The 26,388-nt window shown below is 39.0% G+C and overlaps 2 long non-coding RNA genes across 5 annotated transcripts in view; one reads left to right on the top strand and one right to left on the bottom strand.

Annotated features, from left to right (window-relative positions):
- LOC112669047 (uncharacterized) overlaps window positions 1–9,050 on the bottom strand; it is a 45,260-nt gene extending 36,210 nt beyond the window's left edge. For all 4 annotated transcript variants that reach the window (XR_004809801.2, XR_007406498.1, XR_004809800.2 and 1 more), the window contains exons 1-3: window positions 8,968–9,050; window positions 5,733–5,851; window positions 699–796 (exon numbers count right to left, since the gene is read on the bottom strand). This is a non-coding gene — a long non-coding RNA (uncharacterized LOC112669047). The remainder of the gene's footprint in view (window positions 1–698; window positions 797–5,732; window positions 5,852–8,967) is intronic.
- A 68-nt stretch (window positions 9,051–9,118) lies between these two features.
- LOC125753862 (uncharacterized) lies at window positions 9,119–9,777 on the top strand. Its single transcript, XR_007406553.1, has 2 exons — window positions 9,119–9,217; window positions 9,327–9,777. It is a non-coding gene; the product is annotated as an uncharacterized LOC125753862 (long non-coding RNA).
- The last annotated feature ends 16,611 nt before the right edge of the window (window positions 9,778–26,388 follow it).

Genomic DNA, 26,388 nt, shown 5'->3' on the forward strand with positions numbered 1-26,388 from the left:
CTCTCATGAATAAATAAATAAAATCTTAAAAAAAAAGAAAAGAAAGAAAAAAAAGAAATATGGATACTGTTTCCAGGGAAATGTCCCCCAAATAATACCCAACTCTGAGATTTGCTGGGGATTTAGTAAGATAGCATATGTAAAAGTACTTTAAAAAATATAGTGTTGGGCAGCCCCAGTGGCTCAGCGGTTTAGCACCGCCTTCAGTCCGGGGCCTGATCCCAGAGACCCGGGATCGAGTTCCGCACCGGGCTCCCTGCATGGAGCCTGCTTCTCCCTCTGCCTGTGTCTCTGCCTCTCTCTCTCTCTCTCTGTGTGTGTGTCTCTCGTGAATAAATAAATAAAATCTTAAAAAAATACGTAATGTTACACATATAAATGTCATGCTTTCTACTAACAATAATTAAAATGAGAAGAAATATTTGGACCATCTCAGCCCTTGGTAGCAAAAGTTAATAATAGTAGTTACCATCTACTGTGCCAAGACATTGTGTACTTTACAAATATTACTGATTTTAAACTTCACCACCATCTTTAAGATAGAGATCACTGGCCCAATTTTTCAAGTGAGAAAATTGCAAATTAAAAGGATCAAGTAGTTTCCAAAGTCATATACTTAGCAAATGAGAGAAGCAGCATTTGAACTAAGGCTGTCTGGCGCCAAATTCTCCAACAGATCATGTTCCTGGTAGTACTACCTTGTCTCTGTGTGTGATATCTTCATTTCTTCTGTGATCTGTATTTACAATTTATTTTCAAATGACAGAGCTGTGTTTTCCAGATAAAATAGATGTTGCTAAAAAAAAAAAAAATAGATGTTGCTGGCATACTTGTGAGACACATAATATGTATATCAAATTGTTACTCAAAGTAATATGTTCTTACCCTAACTTCATGTGGCCTTTTTTTTTCTTCCTAGAACTTAATAAAATCACTTGCTATTGTACTATGTATCTACTTAATTACTCATTTATGATCTGGTGGTTCAAGTGGACACTTCCTGAAGGCAGGGGTTTCATCTGTCTTGTTTCCCTCCTATATGAGCCAGGGTTTGGAACAGTGGCAGGCACAAAGTGGGCAACCTGTATAGATTTGTTGAATAAATATATGAATAAGATTTGAAATGGCTCATGTACATTGCTTTATCCTGTCTCCTATCTAATGACCGCAAGAATGGAAAAGCTGACCGAGTTAGAGGAGCCCTTGAAAGTGTGAAGAGTCTATGAGTGGTTTTTCAAGGGGGGGGGGGCAATTTTGAATCCCTTTGTGAGTTTTTTTCAAATCAACTGCCTATTCATTCAATTCTCCATTCTCCCCTTTCTTTCCCACCCTTCTTTCCTCCTCTAGTGGACAGGAGTTTTCTGAGGGCAGGGACCTCACCTTAGTAGTCATATTTGATATTGCACACCCAGATACAAGAATAGTGAATTACAGGTTCTTGGTCTCTTTACCATACGCTGCCATGGCCTGGCCCACAATAGCTCAATCTACAGGTCCTTGAGGGCCAAAATATCCTGTCTCAAAGCTGGCTCGAAGGCAGAGTCAGATTGGGGAAGTTGGGGATCTCTCCAAACAGAGCTGATAATATTAACCATGCAGGGCCAAGAGGCCAGGGAAGACTAGCAGCAAGGTGAGGAGTAGGGGAAAGTCTGTTCTGGCAGAGGGACAGCTGCAGGCACAAGAGGTCCTACCATTGTTGTCACTTAGGAGTGACAGAAATTCGGCTATTCATAACTTCTGCTAATAGTTAGGGATCCATAGATTAGAAGGGAAGGGATTAAAATAGAATTCAAACCAGGTTTGAATGTCTCCTCTGTCACACACAGTCATTTTCTTAGCTTACCCAACCTTAAGCACTTCCTCTGCAAAATGGAGACAATGATACCTCAACCTACAACTTACCTCATTGAGTTGCTTTGAAAATAAAGTAAGATAATGTAAGAACCTAGCACAGTATTGACACTTAGCAGCACTGGAAAAAAATTATTGTTAAATTGTCTTACAAATTATAAAACACTACACTCTTGAAAGGGATTATTAGATACAGAATGGGAGGCTCCCCAGAGGTCCTGGAAGGGACCCCTCCCAAGCCTCACTCCCAGGGCCCTACCCAGATGCTTGACATTCCAGCCTCTGGCCCTTTGGGCACCTCTGTTGAAATGCAGATTTTATCTAGTACTGTTTAATGGCATTCATTCAAGTTATTAACACCTTAACTCTAATCAGATTAACTCCATTGAAATAGGAGTCTTGGGCCAAAGAAATGTGAAGTGAAGGAAGAGGTAGTGTAAGGGGTTCACACCATGCAGAGGTCCTTAACCCTTGGATGACCTGCGAGGACTTCGAGCAGGGGCTAAGGAGGCCTGAGTTGCTGGCACACAGCAGCCTGGGGACTGAAGCAACATGTCACCATGCACTCCAAGGTAGTCATGGTCTCTTTCTAGCCTGGCCTTGCTGTTAGGATGATCCACTAGAGATTAATTTACAAAGCCTGAAGGAGTTCGCGGTGGTCTGGGACATTCTGCAGTTTCTCAAACAAAAGATCTTAAAAGGTTCAACTAGTCTGGGGAGATGGGGAAAGGCAGAGGGAGGGGCTCCTGATGGGGAGATTTTCTTCTTAATTAATAGATTTTATGTTTTTGAGGAGGTTTACGGAAAAATTGAGCAGAAAGTACAGAGTTCCCTTATAGGCTTCCAATCTGGCAGACGCCCTTCTGTGATTAACATCTTGCATTGGTGTGATACATTTGTTATAACTGATGGACCAAGATGGATACACAATTATTAGCTGAAGTTCATGAACCTTATCAGCGGCCTCTCCCTGTGTTGCACAGTCTGTGGGTTTTCCTGGATGTTTAATGTCATGAATCCACCACTATGGCCTCATACAGAATAGTTCTACGGCTCTAAAAGGAGTCCTTATCTTCACAGAGGGTGGAAAGCACTGATGTAGGGTTGGTCTCATTTTAGAGAGATTTTTATTTTTTTTTATTTTTTTTATTTTTTTTTATTTTTTATTTTTTTTTTAAATTTTTATTTATTTATGATAGTCACACACAGAGAGAGAGAGGCAGAGACACAGGCAGAGGGAGAAGCAGGCTCCATGCACCGGGAGCCCGACGTGGGATTCGATCCCGGGTCTCCAGGATCGCGCCCTGGGCCAAAGGCAGGCGCCAAACCGCTGCGCCACCCAGGGATCCCCTTTAGAGAGATTTTTAGAGGGAGTGAATGTGTACGGAGATTCACAGGTGAGACTGCAGCATCCGCCCTCCCCAAGATCCAGTCTGACTTGTGGGGCTGAAGGTGGGGCTGCCTCAGCATTCTGGGATGAAAGCCCCCCCTTTCCCTTTTCTGTTCTCCCTGCTTTTATTCTGTTAATACTTTTTCTTTTCAGGTTTTAAGTCTTTTGATCGGACCTTTATAAAAGACTTAGAGGTCCTTTGTTAATGGTTATTAACCTTGACTATACGTTGGAAACACCTACGGAAGTTTTTAAAAAAAATACTGGTGCCTAGGAGTCACTCTGGTTTGGTTAAATTAGATTTCCTTGGGTGAGAGTTTGAGGGGCGGGAGAGAGGGGACCCCAAGGCACGAATCTCCCCAGGTGATCTTGAATCCTAAGAGCCTACAGCCAGGGTGGCCTGCCTGTTCTTGGTCTTATGCCTACAGTGGTTCCAGACGCTCCAGGGTCCCACCCCAGACCACAGAGAGATCACAAATGTCTCTATTGTACAAGTGGCTCTGGAGAGAATACTTCACATTTTCACACATGTTCACAAAAAGGCAGGTACAGGATGGTAGGGCAATGTTGTTCGAAATACTGAACAACTGGAAAAATAGAAATATGTGCTAACAATGCAAGATGACATAAAAATGTCAGCTCTGTCCTGCAGAGCACCACACAGCAGTTCAAACGAATAAGACAACCCCAATGTTTTAACACGCAGGGCAATGTTCAAAACACGCACCCCTGCTTGAGCATGGGAACTGACCAGTCAGAACAGAAGTCTGGCTAGCAGAGGCAGGAGCCAGCCCTGTCACTGGGCAGGTACACCCAGGGTGAATATCAGCTTTGCTGACACATGAGAAACATCTCTAGGGTGTTGTTAAGTGGAAAGCGCCAGTACCAGAACAGCATGAAGAGTGTGATCCCCTTTATGTAAATAAAAAACAAGCACTAAAAATAGGCATAAATATACATATTGGACAGTAAATGCAGAGGAACAAAAAAGCCAGGAAGGAGATAAAAGTCTGCAAATATAGTTACCTCCCGGGAAGGGATTGGGCCTGGGAGTGGTTAGGGGATGGTAGAGGGGCTTTTTAACATTTTGGTTGATGTAATGCTGTACTATTTGAATTTTTTAAAAGACTATTTATTTTTTGATTAATTTATTTATGAGAGAGAGAGACAGAGACAGAGAGAACAAGCAGGGGGAGCAGCAGAGGGAGAGGGAGAAGCAGGCTCCCCACTGAGCAGGGAGCTGGATGTGGAACTTGAGCCCAGAACCCTGAGATCATAACCTGAGCTGAAGGCAGACGCTTAATTGACTGAGCCTCCCAGATGCCCCTGTATTGTTTGAACTTTTTATGGTGAACATTTGTTCCAGCTTTATATGCGAGATGAAAAAAAAATAGATAATTTTCTTTATGAGAAAAAAAAGGTCCATGGGCCCAAAGTTCTAAGCTGTAGTCCTGGTTTTGTCACTTAGTAACAGGGCTTGCCACGTGGCCCTTCTGTGCTCAGTTTCTCCATCCATGAAATGGGGATAATGTGATTTCATATGCCACAGGGTAGTAGTGAAGATCCGTATGAATGCAAATGTGTATCTGAAGAGGGGTGGGGAAGGCTGCCTTCCTTCACCAGAAAAAAAATGGAAAGGGTTTACTTTCCTGCAATTCCCACTGAGAATGACTAAAATTGCATGCAGAGGGAAAGCTGTGTGCCACTGGGGGACTCACTGGCAGACTTCCCATTTCTAGTCAAGCAACCCCATTCCCAGGAGTTTATTTATTTGTCAATTAACCCATTCCCCAAATGTCTAGTAAGCAAGTGTTACGTGTTGAATTGCAGGTAACCCCCAGAAAGTGACCTTACTCAGAAATTAAGGTCATTGTAATTAAAATGAGGTCATATTGGAATGGGGAGGGGGGGCGGCTTAACCCAATCCTACTGGTGGTGTCCTTACAGGAAGGACATGCAAGAGGAGGAGGCCAGGTGACAAATCTCAGTGGATACAAGCCCAGGAAGACCAAGCAAGGATTGCCAGCTCTTCCGACTCGCTACCACCTTCTGCACACTTTTATACAGTGTTCACCTCCCTACTTTGTGATTGCTCCCATGGGAAGCTTCAGCAGCTGCCTCCACCACCACCACCTCCCAAAGTGGAAGCCCACTGAAGCAAGAACCTGCATCTTATTCATTTTTGATTCCTAGTGTCTAGCAGATTACTGTCACTTACAATGAGTTGAAAAATGTACATTAAGTCCATTCTTTGAATTAAAAGGGCCTTTGCTGATAGTGAATATGACCAGTTGGCCCAGTGAAGGACATAGGTTGCAGTCCCCAGTGGCCTTGGCTCTAGTTCCAGGACCTTGCCAAGGGCCCTGCAGGGTCCAGGAAGGTTGGGATGCCCTCCTGGATGGTTCCTGATGTCTTCCTTCTGCACCACTTGGTGGCTTTGCTAAGAAATATATGGTCACTTCTATTTCTCTCTCCCTACCAGGTATTATACCTTAAAGAAGGGCTCTTGAGATCATTCAGGTTTTTCTTCAATGAGCTTGGATCAGAAGATGCTGAGTACAGCTCACTTGTGTTACATGCAGCAGTATTTCTTCCTGAGATGCTGTCTACCTAATGTAAAAGGAAATAAAGGTGTCAATTATAATCCCAGCTCTGAACCAGTAAAAAGTTAGAGACCTGTAGAGAAGAATACATTTTGAAATGGAAAATGGGAAAAGGTCCATTACATAATATTAAAGGAAATGATAAAAATCATACATGGTGTGATCTTAACATATCTACCACTAAAAAATGATATGCTCAGAAAAAGAAAAGGCTGGAAATAACTACTGAAACGTAAAATTATCTTCGGTGGTGAGATTATTATTCTGCTTCCTTAATATTTTTGTTTTCTACAATGAGCATATATTACTTTATTTTTTATTTTATTTTTTAAAATTTATTTGTTTATATATAGAGAGAAAGTACGTGCACATTTGAGGGTGCACGCAGAGGGGTAAAAGGTAGAGGGAATATGAGAGAGAGAATCTCAAGAGACTTATCAGTGAGTACAAAGCTGATGGTAGGGCTCAATGTCACTACCCTGAGATCACAACTTGAGCTGAAACCAAGAGTCCGATGCTTAACTGACTGAGCCATTCAGGTGCCCCTATATTACTTTTTTTTTTTTAATTTTTTTAAATATTTATTTATTTATCATAGTCACAGAGAGAGAAAGAGAGAGAGGCAGAGACATAGGCAGAGGGAGAAGCAGGCTCCATGCACCGGGAGCCCGATGTGGGACTCGATCCCCGTCTCCAGGATCGCGCCCTGGGCCAAAGGCAGGCGCCAAACCGCTGCGCCACCCAGGGATCGCTACTTTATTTTTTAAATAGGCTTGTGACACCTGGCTGGTTCAGTGGGTAGAGTATACAACTCTTGATCTCTGGGTCTGAGTTTGACCCCCAAATGGAGAGATTACTTAAAAAATTTTGTTAGGGGCATCTGGGTGGCTCAGCTGGCTAAACCTCTGCCTTCCGCTTGGGTCATGATCTCAGGGTCTTGGCATCCAGCCCCTTATTGGGCTCCCAGCTCAGTGAGGAATTTGCTTCTCCCTGTCCCTCTGCCCCTCCCCTAGCTTGTACTCTCTCTCTCTCTCAAATAAATAAAAATCTTCAAAACAAATTGTTAAACAGGTTCTACATTTTTATGGTACATCAAAAAATAGATAATTTAGTAAAGAGAAAAACCTCCCCTTCCATCTTTGTACCCCTTCTACCTAGTTCCTTTCTTCAGAGGCAACCAAAGTTGTCAGCTTCTTGATTTATATACATACACAACACACACATATTCACTATATGTACATACATATACATATACATATATATGTATGTATTGTATACAAGTGACAGCCTATTATATGCATTGTTCTATACCTTGCTTTTCTCATTTGACAACATATCTTAGCAATTTTCTCTATCAGGATAACTGCCATATACTTTTTAATGGATGATAGACAGTATTTCATTATACAGATATATCAAAATTTATACCGATGATAAAGCACTGTGTTGTTTCCACCATAGAGTCATTGCTTTGTTGTGACAAACGATGAATGTTCTGACAGTAATTTTTCATACGTGCAGGCATATTTATAGGATAGACACCTAAGGATGCAACTATTGACTCAATGGATGTGTACTCTTCTCATTTTGACAGAGATTAGCAAATGTTGCTGCACAGTTGTATCGATTTGCATTACTACCAACAATATGTGAATGTCTGTTTCTCCACATTCTCATTAGCTCAGGAGGCTATCAAACCTAAAAAAATATCTTTATTAACCCTACAGGTGAAAATATGGCATTTCATTGGAACTTAAAGTTGCTTTTCTCTTATGATGACTAAGCCTGAATATCTTTTCATATGTTCAAGAGCTATTTGGGTTTCTTTTTCTATAGAATTGTTTCCATTCCTTGCCCATTTTTCTATTAGATTGTGGGATTTTCTCTTATTTACTTTAGTTCTTTATATATTAAGATAGCACTTGCTTATCATGTGAGTTAAAATATTTTTCTTTTTTTTAAAGATTTTATTTATTTATTCATGAGAGAGACAGAGATACAGGCAGAGGGAGAAACAGGCCCCATCCAGGGAGCCCGATGCGAGACTCGATCCCGGGACTCTGGGATCACGATCTGAGCAGAAAGCAGACGCTCAACCGCTGAGCCACAGGAGTCCCAAGTTAAGAATATTTTCCCCACTTTTTTGGTGACTGTGGAACTGGGAAGATTCTGGCCAAGGACGTCGAATCTAACTGTCCTCCTACCCTTTCAACCGGTCTCTGAAGCCCCTCAACAAAATGGTGATTCCCTCACCTCAAAAAAAATTTTCCCCGAGTTAGTTGCTTACCCTTCGGTTTTACTGAGGCATTACTATTACTATTACTATTTTTGTCTTTGTTTCAAAGAAAACAAAGTAAAACGTTTTTACACGTTAAAATTTATCACTCTTGCGGTACCTGGCTGGCTCAGTCAGTAGAGCATGTGACTCTTGGTCTTCGGGTTGTGAGTTCGAGCCCCACATTGAGTACAAAGCTTATATTTTTATTTTATTATTATTATTTTTTGACGGCATCATTTTTTCTTTTAATTGAAAGACAAAAGTTGATCACATTCAGAGATTAGCGGGCTTCATGCAGATATTTAAAACCATCCTTCTCTTTCTTGCTAACCACCTCCTTTCAAGTGATGTCCATGAGCCTTTAGAGCCATCTGAAGTCGTCCTCTGCGGAGCTCCACCGCAGCGGTCGGTGCAGGCGTGAGCACACAGGCCCCTGGACGGCGTCTCACGGGAGGTCATCATCATCAAAGCGATCTTCAAAATCATTGAAAAAGTCTGCGTGAACTGCCTTCTCGTCGGCTGCCAAGTCCTTCAGGAGCCCGGTGCTACCCCCGCCCTCGGGGAGCATCTCGTCCACCGCCGGCTTCAGCTCACCGCCCGCGCGTCGCCGGCCCTTATTATTTTTTTTAAAGATTTTTTATTTATTTATTCATGAGAGACACACAGAGAGAGGCAGAGACACAGGCAGAGGGAGCAGCAGGCTCCACGCAGGGAGCCTGATGTGGGATTCGATCCCGGGTCTCCAGGATCAGGCCCTGGGCCAAAGGCAGGCGCTAGCCCGCTGAGCCACCCGGGCTGCCCAGCATAGCTTATATTAAAACAAAAACAAAAACAAAAACACTCACTTAAGCTTCTGGATTTTGTGTCATAGTTTCTCTCACATGAGGTTATAAAATACTTCTCATCTTTCTGTCTAGGAACTTATGAGGTCATCGAAATCTTTTGTCTGTCAGAATCTATCTTGATGTTAATTGTGAACAAAGCATTACGTTTATTTTTTCTTCCAATGGATATCCAGCTGAGCCAAGATCATTTATTTAACATGGAAAATTCTCATAAATTCTCTAAAATCTATTTCTGGATTTTCTGTTTGGGGTTAGTGATCTTTGTTTCTATTCCCCCCCCCCTTTTTTTTAAGATTGATTGATTGATTGATTGATTTATTTATTTATTTATTTATTTATTATTTATTTATTTATGATAGACACAGAGAGAAAGAGAGAGGCAGAGACACAGGAGGAGGGAGAAGCAGGCTCCATGCCGGGAGCCCGACGCGAGACTCCATCCCAGGACTCCAGGATCGCGCCCTGGGCCAAAGGCAGGAGCCAAACCGCTGAGCCACCCAGGGACCCCCTCTATTCACGTTTTAAGGACTTTGAATAGCTTTTTATATATGGTAGTTTTAACCTTCCTTGTTACTTTAATTTTTAAAAATTTTCCTGGCTATTCTTGGTAATTTTTCCATATGAAATTTAGAACTAGCTCGGCTAGTTCCCAAAAAATTCCCTTTTGGTATTTTTATTGGGATGACATTAAATTTACAGATGAGCTATCTTTGACAGCTTTATGATGCTGAGAATCCAAGGACACCATGTGCCTCTGCATTGTTAAATCTTCTGTTGTGTCCTTCAGTAGCATTAAAATTGTAAATTGTAGAGCTTGCATTTCTTGTTAAGTTTATTCTCAGGATTTAAAATGTATTTATTTATTTATTTATTTATTTATTTATTTATTTATTTAGCTATTCTAAATAGGGTCTTTGCTTTCTTTGTATTTTCTAACAGGCTATTTTTGTAGATATGAGTCCTGTTTGATTTCCATATATATATACAAGTGGAATTTATTGAATTCTATTTGAGTTTGTTATATTTTCCTTTGATTCTCCTTTTTCCAGGTATGCAAAGGATCTGCAAACTATGTCCTCTGGGACAATGCCAGCTATAGGCTATTTTTGTATCACTGAGAACTAAAAATTGGGGAGGCAGGGACAGAGGGAGAGAGAATCCCAAGTAGACTCTGCTGAGCATTAAAAAAAAAAAAAAAAAAAGACTGCTGAGCATAGAGACTGTTTCAGGGTTCAATCTCATGAGCCTGAGATCATGACTGGAGCTCAAACCAAGAGTCGGGCGCTCAGCTGCCTCTGCCATCCAGGAAATTCACCTTTTTTTTTCTTTTGAAAGAACTGCTTTTGGGGAGCCCTGGTGGCTCAGTGGTTTAGCATCGCCTTCGGCCCAGGGCCTGATCCTGGAGTCCATGGATCGAGTCCCAAGTCGGGCTCCCTGCAGGGAGCCTGCTTCTCCCTCTGCCTATGTCTCTGCCTCTCTCTCTCTCTGTATCTCTCATGAATAAATAAATAAAATCTTAAAAGAAAGAAAGAGAAGAAAGAAAGAAAGAAAGAAAGAAAGAAAGAAAGAAAGAAAGAACTGTTTTAAAGAAAAAGGAAGAAGAAAAAAATATGCCAGGTATCATTTACTACCTGGTCCTTTAAAGTACAAGTTGAGTGACCTTTGAAGTATATTATACTCTCACTTGCCTTTAAAGATAATTGATCTTTACCTGTCTAATTTTTATATGTCAGATTTCTATTTCTTCTTTAATTATTTTTTTCTGGAACCTGATGATACCAGACACCTGTGTCCTGTTCCTAAGTGTTCCTTGGTGTTCCTAAGTCTTCAAATATGAAAAGGAATTCCGCTCTCTCTCTCTCTCTCTCTCCCTCCCTCTCTCTCTCTCATGAATAAATAAATAAAATCCTTAAAAAATATGAAAAGGAATTCCTTTTCATATTTGTGCATTTAGGAGGATACTGGCTTTTAGGTTATAAGTGTATGCTATCATGTTAAGAAAGTACCTACCTATTTCTATTTTCTTAAGCATTTTACAGAAACTAAAAGATGTTTAGTTTTATTTTTCAGCATCTATGGAGAATGTCATCTTTTTTCTCTAATGAAGTGGAGAATCATTGTTTTCTATTTGAATCATTTTTACAGTTCTGGGATCAACCCTCTGCTTTGGTATTCATAAGTGAGACTGGTTTGTTTATTTTTATATAAACTGTCAGGTTTACTTGATCTATAACTATAACTTGAAAACTTTCCTTTCTAAAAGTCAAAGATAGGTGCAAATGATTTAGAGAAGCAAAGCTTTACAAGATTTGCTGTAAGAAAGAAAACATACCTGTTCCATTCCTCACCTTACCCTCTTTCCCTAGAAGTAATCACTTCCCATGCCTGCTGTATTAGTTACCTAGGATGCTTTAACAAACTACCATCAGTGTGATGGCATACAACAACAGAACTTGATTCTCTAACAGTTCTTGAGGCTAGAAGTCTGCAATCAAGTCTGCAATCAATAGGGCCATGCTTCCTGGGAGGGAGCTAGGGGCAGGAGAGCTCTAGGGAAGAATCCTTCCTTGCCTCTTCCTAGTTTCTGGTGGTTGCTGGTAATCCTTGGCATTCCTTGGTTTGCAGTGGCATCACTCCAATGTCTGCCTGGGTCACCAATGGCTTTCCCCTGTGTCTGTATCTCTGTCTCCCTATAAACACACTCCTTATCAAAAAAACTGTCAATGGATTAGAGCCCACCATCATCCACCATGGCCTCATTTTAACTTGAATACAGCTGCAAAGACTTTATATCTAAATAAGGTTTAGATATTATCAGGTTTTGGGTGAACATGAATTTGGGGGAAACCATTGAACCCAGTACAGTGAGTCCTCCCTTTAAACCCCCCAAAATTCATGTTTTTCTATGTGCAAAATGCGTTAACTCCATTTTAGTATCTCCCAAAGTCTCATCTGCTTTAAGTCTAGAATCTAAATGTCATTAACTCAAAGAGCTCCAAATCTCCTCATTTAGGTCATCTAAATTTGGTATGGACAAGCCTCTGGGTGTGATCCATCCTGGGTCAAAATTTCTCTCCCCCGTGAACATATGCAACTGGAAGGTTACTTTTTTGCTTCCAAAATTAAATGTTGGGCCAGGCACAGGATAAATATTCCCATTCCAAAGGGGTGAAAATGGAAGCAATGAAGGGTTCACCTGTCCCAAGCAAGTCTGAAATTCAGCAGAGAAAATTTCATTAGGTCTCAAGGCCTGAGAATGAGCCTCTGTGGCTCAATGCTCTCTCTCTGCCCTCTGGGCCTGTGGAGGACACAGCCTCTAGGTCTCTCTTTCTGCCTGTTCTGGTTCCTGTATCAGTGACTCTATCCTACACATTATAAGATATTAAGCTCCTTTTCAAAGATCATTCTTTCCCTCCTTTCACTTTGTCTCTGCCCCTTTCTGTCCGGGCTGGCAGTATTTAAGCTGGTACAAAATTCTCTAAATGCTTGTAGGTCTTTTGTGGATGTCAAGAGGATCCACACCACTAGACATAACCATTCTCTGCAGAGCTTCCTAGATAACCCCATCTCAATTCCTGGCTTCTGCTGAGGTGGCTGGTTGGACCCATAGCCACATACCACAAGGCTGTCCAGTGACAACATGGGTAGTGTCTACATGAGGGCATGCTTTATCATCTTTTCTAATATGGATAGCTAAGAATTTTCCAAATCATCTAGTTCTGGTTCCTTTTTACTTAACACTAAATTTATCTTCCTCAGTGTATCTCTCTTCCTATACCATTACTGTGTACTATAAGCAGCAAGGAAAAACCCAGGCTTTCATACTTTTTTGTTTTGTTTTAAAAGATTTTATTTATTTATTCATGAGAGACACAGAGAGAGGCAGAGACACAGGCAGAGGGAGAAGCAGGCTCCCTGCAGGAAGCCTGATGAGGGACTCCATCCCAGGACCCTGGGATCATGACCTGAGATGAAGGCAATGCTCGGCCACTGAGCCACACTGGCACCCCAAGGCTTACTTACAAATTCTATCTCCTATCCAACAGTATAACACAATTCAGCCAAATTTTCTGACATTCCTAACAAAGGGCATATTTCCTCCTGTGTCCAATAGCACGCTCCTCACTTCCTTCAAAGTCTTACTAGAAGCCCCGTTAATATTTCTGCTGACATTCTTTTTATAATGATATATATATATATATATATATATATATATATATATATATATATTTCCAAGATGATAGATGCCTGTCTACCATTCTTTCCATTTCCTTCTGAGCCCATACCAGAATCTTCAGTAAGTAACATCCACATTTCCACCAATTCTCTCTCAAGGCAATCCAGGCTTTTTCTAGCATGTACCTCAAAATTCTTCCAGTCTCTTCCCATAACTCAGTTTCAAGGCCACTTCCACATTCTTAGGTATTTGTTACAGCAGCACCCAAATTCCTGGCACCAAAATCTAGATTGATCAGGATTCTTGAGAGAAATGGAACTAATTTATTTAAAGAAATTTGATCATAGAGACAGGCAAGTCTGAAATCCATGGGGCAGGTCAGCAGCCTGGACACTGTGGCAGGTATTGCTGCTGTAGTCCTAAGGCAGAATATTGCCTTCTCTGGGAAACCTGTTTTTGCCCTTAAGGCCTTCAGCTGCTTGGATGAGGCTCACTCACATTATCAAGGATAATCTCCTTTACTTAAAGTCAACTGCCTGTACATACTGACCACATCTATAAAAAGCATCACAGAAATATCAAGGTTAGTGTTTGATTAAACAACTGAGTATTACAGCTTAGCCAAGTTAACACATACAACTAACCATCACACCCACTAAGAAACAGTCCAAAATTAAGATGATTGATTGATTTAAATAATCTCTACACTCAGGATGCCTAGGTGGCTCAGCAGTTGAGGGTCTGTCTTTGGCTCAGGGCGTGATCCCAGGATTCTGGGATCGAGTCCCGCATTGGGCTCCCTGTGAGGAGCCTGCTTCTTCCTCTGCCTATGTCTCTGCTTCTCTTTGTATCTCTTATGAATAAATACATAAAAATCTTAAAAAAAAAAATCTCTACACTCAATGAGGGGTTTGAAATCAAGACCTCAAGATCAAGAGTCACATGCTCTACCAGATGAAACAGCCAGGTGCCCCAAGGTGTTTTAGGTTCTGAAATAGCTTTACAAAACAACAGAAAATGACAGTCTTTTCAAAAAACTACCTTACACCCATGTTTTCAGAAACTATAAATTATGAATTATAAGATATAATATAGAACTTATAAAGTCAAATGTTAGTAATGAAAACCAGGCAACTTCTTTTTTTAAGTTTCGAATTACACAAAAACATGCAAAAGAATATAAGAAAAAGCATTTATATAATTTTAAGAAAATAATAAACTCTTATGTACTCACCATTTAGGCCAAAAAATTGAACATAAAAAAATTGAACATTATCATACCTCAGACATGCACCACCATGCCCTTTACCAACTGCATTTTCTCTCCTCTTTCCTCGCTCACAGCAAATTTTGTGCCAATTATTTTCTTTCTTTTCTTTAGAGATTTTAGTAGTGCTATCAAACATTTAAATTATTACTTATTTATTTACTTCATATGAGTAGACTTCTACTGTATGCAGTTTTCTTTAACTTGTTTCTTTTGCCCAATGTCATATTTTTAAGATTTTCCCCATGCTGATGCACATGGCTCTAGCTCATAGAGTTTTTACTCTCATAGAGTATCCCTATGTATGACAATACCTCAAGAAACCTATCTATTGTACTATTGGTGGACATTTTCTTACATTTTGTAAGTCTTCTGGTGTGTAGGTGCAAGAGGAGATAGTTTCCCCTAGTAATTATGACATTTTGAATTCCCATCAGCAACTAGATGAGAGTTCCATTGCTCTACATTCTTGGGATTGGCAGGATTTTTAATATTTGCTCTTTGGGTGGGTATAGAAAGTATGTTGTTCTAATTTAAACTTGCATTCTCTGATTACTAATGGTTGAAGATAGTTTTATATCTGCATGGAAAATTTGTGCCTCGTTTTCTGTGGGATTTTGTGAATTAATTTTGCTAAATTGTGGGGGAGGTTGTCTCTACTGATATACAAGAGTTTTTGTATTAGGATACAAATCTTTTTAGGTCTTATTTATTTATTTATTTTAAAAGATTTTATTTATTTATTCATGAGAGACACAGAGAGAGAGGGAGAAGCAGGCTCCCCACAGGAACCTGATGTGGGACTCGATCCTGGATCAGGACCTGAGCCAAAGGCAGATGCTCAACCGCTGAGCCATCTAGGCATCCCTAAGTCTTATTATTTATTTATTTTTTATTTTTAAATTTTTATTTATTTATGATAGTCACAGAGAGAGAGAGAGAGGCAGAGACATAGGCAGAGGGAGAAGCAGGCTCCATGCACCGGGAGCCCGACGTGGGATTCGATCCTGGGTCTCCAGGATCGCGCCCTGGGCCAAAGGCAGGCGCTAAAACGCTGCGCTACCCAGGGATCCCAGTCTTATTATTTAAATGTCTTCTCCCACTCTCTAGTTTTTGATAGTGCCTTTTGATGAATAGGTGATCATAACTTTAATTATGATCTTCATTTTAAGAAGATAATGAGTTTCCTTATGGCATATTGAATTCCTTTTCAAATGCTTATTGGCTACTGGATATCATCTTTCATGAAGTTTTTGTTCAAGCCTTTTTCCGTTCAAAAAACATTTATTGTTTGTCTTTTTCCTATTATTTTATAGGAGTTTTCTATATACTTTGAATATTTGTGCTTTCTCATATATATGTATTTATGTATATATAGTGAATATTTTCTCCTAGTCTGTGGCTTGACTTTTCACTTAAAAAAAAGATTTTATTTATGTATTTATAATAAGATTTTATTTATTTATTCATGAGACACACAGAAAGAAAGAGAGGCAGAGACACAGGCAGAGGGAGAAGCAGGCTCCATGCAGGGAGCCCAACATGGGACTCTCGATCCCAGGTCTCCAGGACCAGCCCTGGGCTGAAGGCGGCACTAAACTGCTGAGCCACCCGGGCTGCCCAAAATATTTTATTTATTTAAGTGAGAGAGCACAAGCTGGGGGAGCAGCAGAGGGAGAAGGAGAAGCAGGCTCCCCACTGAGCAAAGGAGCCAGACATGGTGCTCCATCCTAGGACCCAGGGGTTGTGACCTGAGCCGAAGGCAGACACTTAAAGGACTGAGCCACCCAGGTGCTCCACTTTTTTACTTTTTAGATGCCTTTTGATGAACATAAGTTTTGAATTTTGATAAATCCAATTTATCATTTAAAAAATTTTATGGTTAGTACTTTTTGCATCCTATTTAAAAAATATTTTCCTACTCCAAAGTCATGAAAATATTCTCCTATGCAATCTCCTGGAAGCTTTATAGTTCTAGTTATCATGCATGGTTTTATAATTCATCTTTTATTCTCTCTCCTTTTTAAAATATTTATTTATTTGAGAGAGAACTCAAGCAGGGGGAGCAGCAGAGGGAGAGTGAGGCAGACTCCTCAGGGAGCTGGAGGTGGGGATCCTTCCCAAGAACTTGAATCATAACCTGAGCTGAAATCAAGAGACTGAATGAAGCTTAATCAACTGAGCCACCCAGGTGTTCCTATGATTCATCTTAAACGTTTTTTTTTTTTTTTTTTAATTTATTTATGATAGTCACAGAGAGAGAGAGAGAGAGAGAGGCAGAGACATAGGCAGAGGAAGAAGCAGGCTCCATGCACCGGGAGCCCGATGTGGGATTCGATCCCGGGTCTCCAGGATCGCGCCCTGGGCCAAAGGCAGGCGCCAAACCGCTGCGCCACCCAGGGATCCCTATGATTCATCTTAAAATAGCTTTTGTGTATGCCATGGAATAGAGTTTATGAATATTTTTTTTTCTATTGAAAATCCAGTTGTTCTAGCACCACTATTGAAACGTTCTCATTCTTCCCACTGAGTCATATTGGTACCTTTGTCAAAAATCAAGTGATTGTATTCGTGTGGTTTCATTTCTAGATTTCTCTATTCTATTCCACTATTTGTTATGACAATACTACGCTGTTTTAACTTCTATAGCTTTATATTGTCCTGAAATGTGACAGTGTAAATTCTCTGATTTTTCTTTCTTCTTCAAAATTTCTTACTAATGCATATACATTTGAGAATAAGCATGTCGATTTTTTCAAAAAGACTACTAGGATTTTGACTGAGATTTTATTTTATTTTTTTCTGAAATTTTATTGAATCTATAGATCTACAGATCAATTTGGGACAAACTAACATCTTAACAATAATAAGCATTCCGATCTATGAACATGGCACATTCCTACATTTACTTAGGTCTTCTTTTCTTATTTCCTCAAAAATATTTAAAAATTATTAGTGTAAATCTCTTGTGCACATTTTGTTATATTTGTTCCCAAGAATTTGATTTCTTTTAATACTATAGTAAGTTATTCTACTTTTTAGTTTTATTTTCCAACTGTCCACTGATAGGATATAAAAAATATATAACTATATAACTATATATAAATACAATTGATTTATGTATATTAATCAGTGACCTTGCTAAATTCTAAAGCTAGTAAGTACTAGTTAAAGCAGTTTGTTTTTAGATTTCTATAGATTTTTTCTGTCTGCTTTCATAGATAAAGTTTTACTTTTTCTTTTCTAATATTTATGCATTTTCTTTCCTTATTGTACTGACTATGACCTCCAGTATAATATTAAATAGCAGTGTGAGGGTGGACACCCTAGCTTTCTTAGAGGAAAGTATTCAATATTTGACTATTAAGTTTTATGTTACTGTAGATTTTTAGAAGATATTTTTTCATTGAAGAAGTTCCTGTTTATTTTCAATTTTCTGGGCAGGAACTGAATTTAATCAAATATTTTGCATTTGTTATTCTGTTAAGATGATCATATTCTTTTTTTCTTTATTCTGTTAATGTGGTGATATATACTGTTTTTCAAATGTTTATCTAATCTTGCCTTCCTGCTATAAATCCCACTCAGTCATGATATATTGTTATTTTTCACATCTTGCTGACTTTGATTTGCTAATACTTTTATAAACTTTTTAATGTGTGTGTCTATATTCATAAGGGATATTGGTTTGCATTTTCTTTCTTTGTAATCTCCTTCTCTGGTTTTAGTATCAGGGTTATTTTTGGCTTCAGGAAATTAGTTGAGAAGCATTACCTTTTTACTGAACAAATTTGAATTTCACTGTAAAATTATCAGCACCTGGAATTTTCTCTTTACAAGATTTCTCTTTACAAATACTTTGACAGACCTAGAGCTATTCACATTTTCTATTTCTTCATGTGTCACTTTCAGTGAGTTGTGTTTCTCAAAAAAATTCATCCACTCATGTAAATTGTTGAACTTATTGGCATAAAGGTATCAGCATAATATCCTTCTATTTTTCTTTAACACCTATAGTTTGAAATAATATCTCCTTTTTATTCCTGATCCTGGTAATTTCTTCTTGATCAGTCTTGCTATGGCTTTAGCTATCTTACTCATCTTTGTTCTGTACCTTTATATATCTGTTTTCTCATTCTTTATGTTCTTATCTATATAATTTCCTTCTTTCTATTGCTTTTGATTTGCATTTCTTTTTCTAGTTCCTTGAAAGGGATGCATTTAAAGTTATAAATTTCTAAGTGCTAATTTAGTTGCATTCCAAATTTTTACATCATATTTACCTTTTCATTCAAATTGAAATCTTTTCTAATTTCTTATCTAATTTCTTCTTTGGTTCATGAATTCTTTAAAAATATATTGCTTAATTTTTAAACATTTGAAGATTTTTCATTATTTTTCAATTATTTTCTATTATTAATTTTTAGTTTAATCCTATTGTGGCCTGAGATCATGCTTGTATGATTTCAATTCTTTGGATTTTATTAATATTTGTCTTATAGTGAAGCATATAGTTGTGTTTTAGTAAATATTCTGTATGTATTTGGAAGAATGAATATTCTGAATTTGTTGCATGCAGTGTTGTAGACATATCAATTGGTTCAAGTTGAATAAAACTGTTGTTCACATCTTTTATAGCCTGTTTTTTTGTCTGGTTTTCCTGGAGTTTTGTCTGTTTATTCTATTCCCCAGCCCCTTTTAGTTCTGCCCATTTATGCTTCATGTATTTTGGAGCTCTATTATTAGGTGCATGTGTATTTTGGACTATTATGTCTTCCTGAGGAATTGATCTTTTTTATAATTCTTAAATGCCCTTCTTTAACTCGGGAAATAATTTTTGTCTTTAAGTTTAGTTTTCCCTGATGTTAATATAATCAAACCAAGCTATATATATTTTTTATATATATGAATATATTATTCATATATTATCATAGCTTTCTTTAGATTATATTGTGCATGCCATATCTTTTCCCATCTGTTTATTTTCAACCTATCTGTGTTCCTATATTTAAAGTATGTCTCTTGTAAGTAGCACATAGCTGTGTTAATTTTTTTTTCATCTATTTGAAAATCTCTGAATTTAAATTGGTGTTTTCAGTCTATTTACACTTAATATAACCATTGATGTGATTGTATTTAACTCTACTCTTTTGTTGGTTTTATTTGTCACATTTGCTTTTTGTTCCTCCTTTCTTACTTTATTTTTGATTTATCAATTAGATTTTGTCATTCAATTTTATTCCCATTCCTTTACTTTTATGCTTTTGGTTTGTACCTAGTAATAAGCATGATTAATTAATAATCATGTATCTAGTAATAAGCATGATTCTGGATTTTTTTGACAATTACTATCCATTATGACAATTTTGTCACTTATAGTCAACATAAAGATGAATATATTTTAATATTTATTCTTTACCATCTTTTATGTTCTTCACTTTTCCTGCCTGTTCTGTGTTTGCTTTTCTTTACTTTGCTTACTTTCTTTTGCATAAATATATTTTGCATAATATGTATATATTATTACTTTTCCCCCTCAGTTAGTTTAGAAGTTTTACACTATGTTTGTATTCCAGATGATTACTCTAGACATTTTAATATTTATATTTATAAATATCTGGGCAAATTTATGTGTTTATTCTCTTCTTGTTCCAAGATTCTTGGAACACTTTGTATACTATATGGTCTGTATACCAATTTTTTCTTAGAATTATAGAAGAAACAAAAAATGGTGATGAAGACAATGGCATGAAAAATGAACATTAAAACGTAATTAAAATTAAAAAAGAAAAGAAAGATTTTAAGGATATGAGGGAAGATGACAAATAAGGAAGATAAGGACAACCCAACAAATGAACAGGGAGTTTCTTTAAGGAAAATAATGTTGGAAATGAAGAAGAAAAAATGATAAATAGATGAAAATATTTCTTAGAAGACATGAATGTGGGCAGCCCGGGTGGCTCAGTGGTTTAGCGCCTGCCTTCATCCCAGGGCATGATCCTGGAGTCCCAGGATCGAGTCCCACATCGGGCTCCCTGCGTGGAGCCTGCTTCTCCCTCTGCCTGTGTCTCTGCCTCTCTCTCTCTCTCTCTCTCTCTCTCTCTGTCTCTCATGAATAAATAAATAAAATCTTAAAAAAAAAAAAAAGACATGAATGTGTTGATTGTAATTGTCTCCCAGGAAAATCTTTCATAATGAACTGTCAAAACTATTATGTGTATCTCAGTAAATCTACTGGAAATTCTAGGATTAAGAATTTTTTAAATGAAAAAAGATAAAAGTAAAAAAAGAAAAAGGATAAAAGTGGAACGCTTGGGTGGTTCACTGTTTGAGTGTCTGCCTTCGGCTCAGGACATGATTCTGGGATCCAGGATTGAGTTCCACATCTGGCTCCCTGCATCTGGACCCTGCTTCTCCCTCTGCCTATGTCTCTACCTCTTTCTCTGTTTCTCTCACGAATAAATAATAAATCTTAAAAAAAAAAGAAGATAAAAGTAATAAATTTTGTGGGCATCTAAACAAGAATCCTAGTCATTTAAGAGGAAAATACTATCAGGCTGGTTTGAGATTTCAACAGCAACATCCTAATATTAGAAAAAAGCAAAAGAAGATCTACAAACCCTCAAGAAAAAAAGTGTCACACAAAAACACTTTCATTTTATTTTAAGGCACTGACAGATATTTTAAAAATCCTCTTGACTATTAGATTGAGCATGTTAAATTTGCATTTTTCTAGGGCAAATTCGGTCCAATATTGGCAATTTGGTATAATTTAACCTAACACTTGGCAACAAAAAAGATAAATGGAAAAGCCATGTTAAAAGGATTTAAATATAGAATGGCAGTTTTAAAAGTGTGCAAATTACAATTTCAGGGGCACCTGGGTGGCTCCATTGGTTGAGTGTCTGACTCTTGGTTTTGGCTCAGGTCATGATCTCAGGGTTGTGGGATAGAGCCCTGTGCTGGGCTCCATGCTCAGTGGAGAGCCTCCTCAAGATTCTCTCTCTCCTTCTCCCTCTGTCCCTCTGCTTCCTCTACCCACCCCCCTACTCTCTCTCTTTCTCTAAAAATAAATAAATAAATCTTAAAAAAATAAAATATTTTTATTTTACTGTGTGAATTACAATTTCGGAAGAGTGTAAATGCTATCAATTTGGCCATATAAGAATAATAATTCAAGCAATAATAATAATATAAGGAATAAAAATCTTAAGATGGAGAAAGGAGAGGAGATGGGAAGATGCTTAATTGCACTTATTTCTTCATCCTTAATATGGGGACATGGAGATCTGTAATGAATAGAATATGTATAAAGCTGGGCATAGGGTATGAACTGGCTAACTCTAACCCATTTGTCATCCTTTCTTTTCCCTTCTTTAATAGAAGTTGGAAAGCTAAAATTCTAGCTATCCTTATACCCTTTGTAACTTAGAGTGAGCAGGATAACACCATTCTTTTTTTTTTTATTATTTTTTAAAGATTTTTTTTTTATTTATCTATTCATGAGACACACACACACACACACACACACACACACACACAGAGTCAGAGACACAGGCTCTGACTGGGCTGCCCATGCCAGTTCTAATCAAAGAGCTGTAAGTGCAAGTCTGCTTGGAGAGGATTTTTTTCTGAATCAAGAGAAAAAGTCACAAAAGGTGAAGACTGGCGCTATTTTTTCCTGCTTGGGATATGGGTGAGATTCCAGAGGGGCAGCAGTCACTCACCAACACAGAAATTGGTAGAACTAAAAGAGAACGAGTTTGGGGCTTAGACCAAATTAGGGAGTCGCAACAATAGCACTGGACTGCTTGTCCTAAGAACTTTTATTTAAGCCTTTCATATTTAAACCCTGGTTGTTGGATATTGAGCCAAACTCATTCTTCACTGATCCTGATTTTGGTATCCAGGGGTAAACAGAGTCTAAAATGCAGAGCTGGCTGTGTAGAGGAGACACAAATACAGCTTTAAGGGCATCAGTCTAAAGCAAACAAGCCTGTGTTTGTATCCTGGCTCTGCCACTTACTGGCTATGTGACCCCAGACAAATTACTTAACCTCACTTAGTTTCTCAAATCTGGATAGTGGAACCATTTAATTTGTAACATTATTTTGCACATCCAAAAAGAAATGCATGTATATAGTGAGCATAGTAACTGGCATATAATTGTGTCAATTAGCTGTGCCTCTTTAAAAGCCAAATGTCAGCCAAGGTCCCTCCGCCTCTCTAAGATTCGATTAAACCTGGCATGAACACCTATTCCACAGTCCTGTGAAAATCCAGAGCCTATTTGTGGTAGGTGGACATATAAGGTGGCCCCCAGTTCCCTGCCCCTTGGTATTCATGTCCTCATATAACTCCCTCCCCTTGAGCCTGGGCTGGATTTAGTAATTTGCCTTTAATTGATAAGAGTATGGCAAAATCAAAGTCACTCCTCAGATTAGATTACAGAAGATCATGACTTCTGCCTTGCTATTAGACTCCACTCCCTTGTCGCGGTTCCTCAAGTTACCATGTTGGAGAGGCCCCCCGTGGCAAGGAACCAGGGGTAGCCTCTAGTCCACAACCAGAGAGGGGCTGAAGACTGGCAACAATTGTGTGAGTTCGGAGGAGGATCTTTCCCCAGGTGACCTTGTGGATGACACCCTAGCTTTGGACGACACCTCTATGGCAACTTGATTGTAAGAGACCCTGAGATAGAGGACTCAGTTGAGCCTGGCCGGGATCCTGACTCCTAGAAAACAGGAGATAATAAAGAATGTGCTGTTTTAACTCACTAAATTTTAGGGTAATTTATTATGCAATAGATGACTAATGACTTCCTCTAGAATCTTGATATTGGTTATATTTCTCTGCTTTATCATTCTAGTGTCTCTGCTCCTTCAGTATTTTCCATAAAAATATCTGGTCAGACCCAAATATTTTTTTTTAATAAAGATTTTATTTATTCATGAGAGACACAAAGAGAGAGGCAGAGACATAGGCAGAAGGAGAAGCAGGCTCCCGGAGGGATGTGGGACTTGATCCCAGGACCCCGGGATCATGACCTGAGCCAAAGGAAGATGCTCAATCGCTGAGCCACCTAGGTGTCCCTGGGCCCAAATATTTTTTGAGTGAGGTATTTTTTTTTAATTTTTTTAATTTATTTATGATAGTCACACACAGTGAGAGAGAGAGAGGCAGAGACATAGGCAGAAGGAGAAGCAGGCTCCATGCACCGGGAGCCCGACGTGGGATTCGGTCCTGGGTCTCCAGGATCGCGCCCTGGGCCAAAGGCAGGTGCCAAACCGCTGCGCCACCCAGGGATCCTGAGTGAGGTATTTTTAATGAGGATTTGGAGATAGGGGAAAACTTCATCTCTTCTCTCCTTCTTTCCCTTCATCTGCTCAGAGTGATGGACAAGAGCAAATTCTTCCTTAGACTTGTGCCAAGCAGTTCTACCTGCGTTTTACTCACGGGCCCAAGCACCTCTCAAAAAATATGTTTCCTTCCTAGAAGAAATTCTGGAAAATCCAGGTTTTTCCATTTTGTTACATGATGGTATTATTACTGTTGTTGTATCAAAACAAAATGCAGAGGGGCCTTGGGCAAATAGGAGAATAGAAAGCTGAAGTGTGAGACAAATCATTAAACTCAAGGTAAAGGCCAAAGGAAAAAAAGAAAAAAAAGAAAAAAAAAAAAAAAAAAGGCCAAAGGAACCTTCTCTGTACACAGAGAGAGGATTAAAAAAAAAAAAAAGGTTTTCACTTTAGCAAGAGATAGAGGGGCCAAGATTTCTTTATTGCAAGGCAGTGAGCTACAGGTTAAGTTGTTCAAGTAGCTAGAATCTTTTAGGTGTTGGTTTTTTTGTTTGTTTGTTTTTGAAAGATTTGATTTATATATTCATAAGAGACACACACACACAGAGGCAGAGACGCAGGCAGAGAGAGGACCAGGCTCCATGCAGAGAGCCCGATGTGGGATTTGATCCCGGGTCTCCAGGATCATGCCCTGGGCCAAAGGCAGGCGCTCAACCGCTGAGCCATTGAGCCACCTAGGAGTTCCAGTTTTGCTCTTTTAAAGGCCAGAGAATGATGTCACCTTCGCAGCAGGTCTGCACCAGCCTCTGAAGAACAAAGTCTTAATTCAAATGTGAAAGATCAGAGAGAAGAATCTCTGGGACCACTCAGCATGCAGCCAGGCCTTGGGCCTGGGTCCCAATGTTGCCTCACTCTTGTGCTGTCCCCTAGACTTTGCTGCCTGACTGGGTTTAAAAGGAGGAGGCCAGAGGAGAATATCTCCTTATTTTCTTTCTAAAGTTGTTGAGAGGGGGTGAATTAGCAGAATGGAGCCAACTCTAGGAAATGAAAGATTTGGACGTGGTAAATAGGGAAGTACTTATATTGGGTATTTAGGAGTGGTTATCACCTGGAGATTGAACACTAAAATTCTGGGCAAAATGCTAGAGATTGGAACTAAGAGGAGGAGATGGGGGCTGAGTACTCAGGATAAGGAACTGAAGATGGTGTGGTTGTAAATTGGGAACAGTTGGCTTGGGCATATAGTAACCAAACATGACCTCTCTTTTCATGCCCTGGTGTTTTTACCTTACGTCCAAGTTAGTAAGTGGTGGGGCTGGGATGCTCCTCAGACCTCTTGGCCCCAGTCCAGAACATTTTCTGCAAGATATGGGAAGGAATACCAATGCTGTGGACCACTGGTGAGAAATCCAATTGCTCTTTGCACAAAAGAGGAATCACTAGAACACACAGATAATCCCAGACTTACCAAATGTAGGAACTAAGGCAAGTCTTTTACTTTGTTTCCAGATGTCCCCAAAGATTATTCACTTTCCTTTGACTCTCGGAATGCTTCCACTTCCACCCTAACTCTGATTTGATAAGGAAAAAGAAGCAGCCCTCAAATGGAACTCACTATGGACACTGAGCCGGCAACTCTCCTCCTTTCATCATGGGTCTAAAGTGACCTCTCCGCATTTGCTCAGGAGTCCATCTTTCCTGCCTTCTTAGCCACATTGGGACTACTGATGATTTTTCTTCTCTCTTGTTCCTTCAACTTCTTTCTCCCCCTCTAAAGATTTCTCATAAATAGTAAAATATGTTCAACTCTTTCTTCTTTTTTTATTTTTAATTATTTTTCAACTCTTTCTTCTTTTTTTATTTTTTATTTTTGATTATTTTTCAACTCTTTCTTCTATATAAAAACCTTCCCTTGATCCTCCACTCTCCTCTTGTCTTATGTTTCTCTCTCCCTTCACAGCCAACGTTTTTGAAAGAGATGTCTAAATTCATTGGACCCTTTTTTTCATGTCTCATTTATTTCTGAGTGCCTTATAAGGTGGGTTTCATCCCAATCATTTCAGTGAAACTTTCGTCCCCAAGATCACTCTGGACCTCCATGTCACTAATTCTATGGACACTTTCCAGTTCTCTTTTTATTTGACATGTCTTCGACATCTGACACAGCTGTCCATTTGCTCCTGGAAACACTTCTCTCCCTGGCTCCCATGAAAACACCTCCAACACTCAACTGGTTTTCTCCTTTTCTGTTTGTTTTGATCTATGTGCAATTACTCAAACTTATCCACAGAATGGGCTCTGTCGTGGGCTCTTTCCTGCTCTCTGCACACACTTCCTCATGGCTTTATAATAACCTGCCAGTAACTCCAAAATCTATATGTTAAACACAAATTTCTTTCATTGAAATCCAATTGTCCACTAAAATTTTCATTTGGAGCTATCTCTGGAAATTTAAATTCAGCATGTTCAAAATGGAACTCCCCTTTCCCCCAAACCCACTCCCCGTTTTGTGTTTCTCTCTTGCTATGTGACACTAACACCACCTGGGTGTCTAAGCCAGAAACCTACACATCACTCTTGCCTGTTCTTTTTTTCTCATCCTTCACAGCCAATCAGACAGAAAATCCTGTGATTCTAGATCCAGAATATTTTCCAAATGCTTCCATTTCTATCCTTCT

This window comes from Canis lupus, chromosome 27, assembly GCF_003254725.2.
Source record: "Canis lupus dingo isolate Sandy chromosome 27, ASM325472v2, whole genome shotgun sequence".
NCBI lineage: Eukaryota > Metazoa > Chordata > Mammalia > Carnivora > Canidae > Canis > Canis lupus.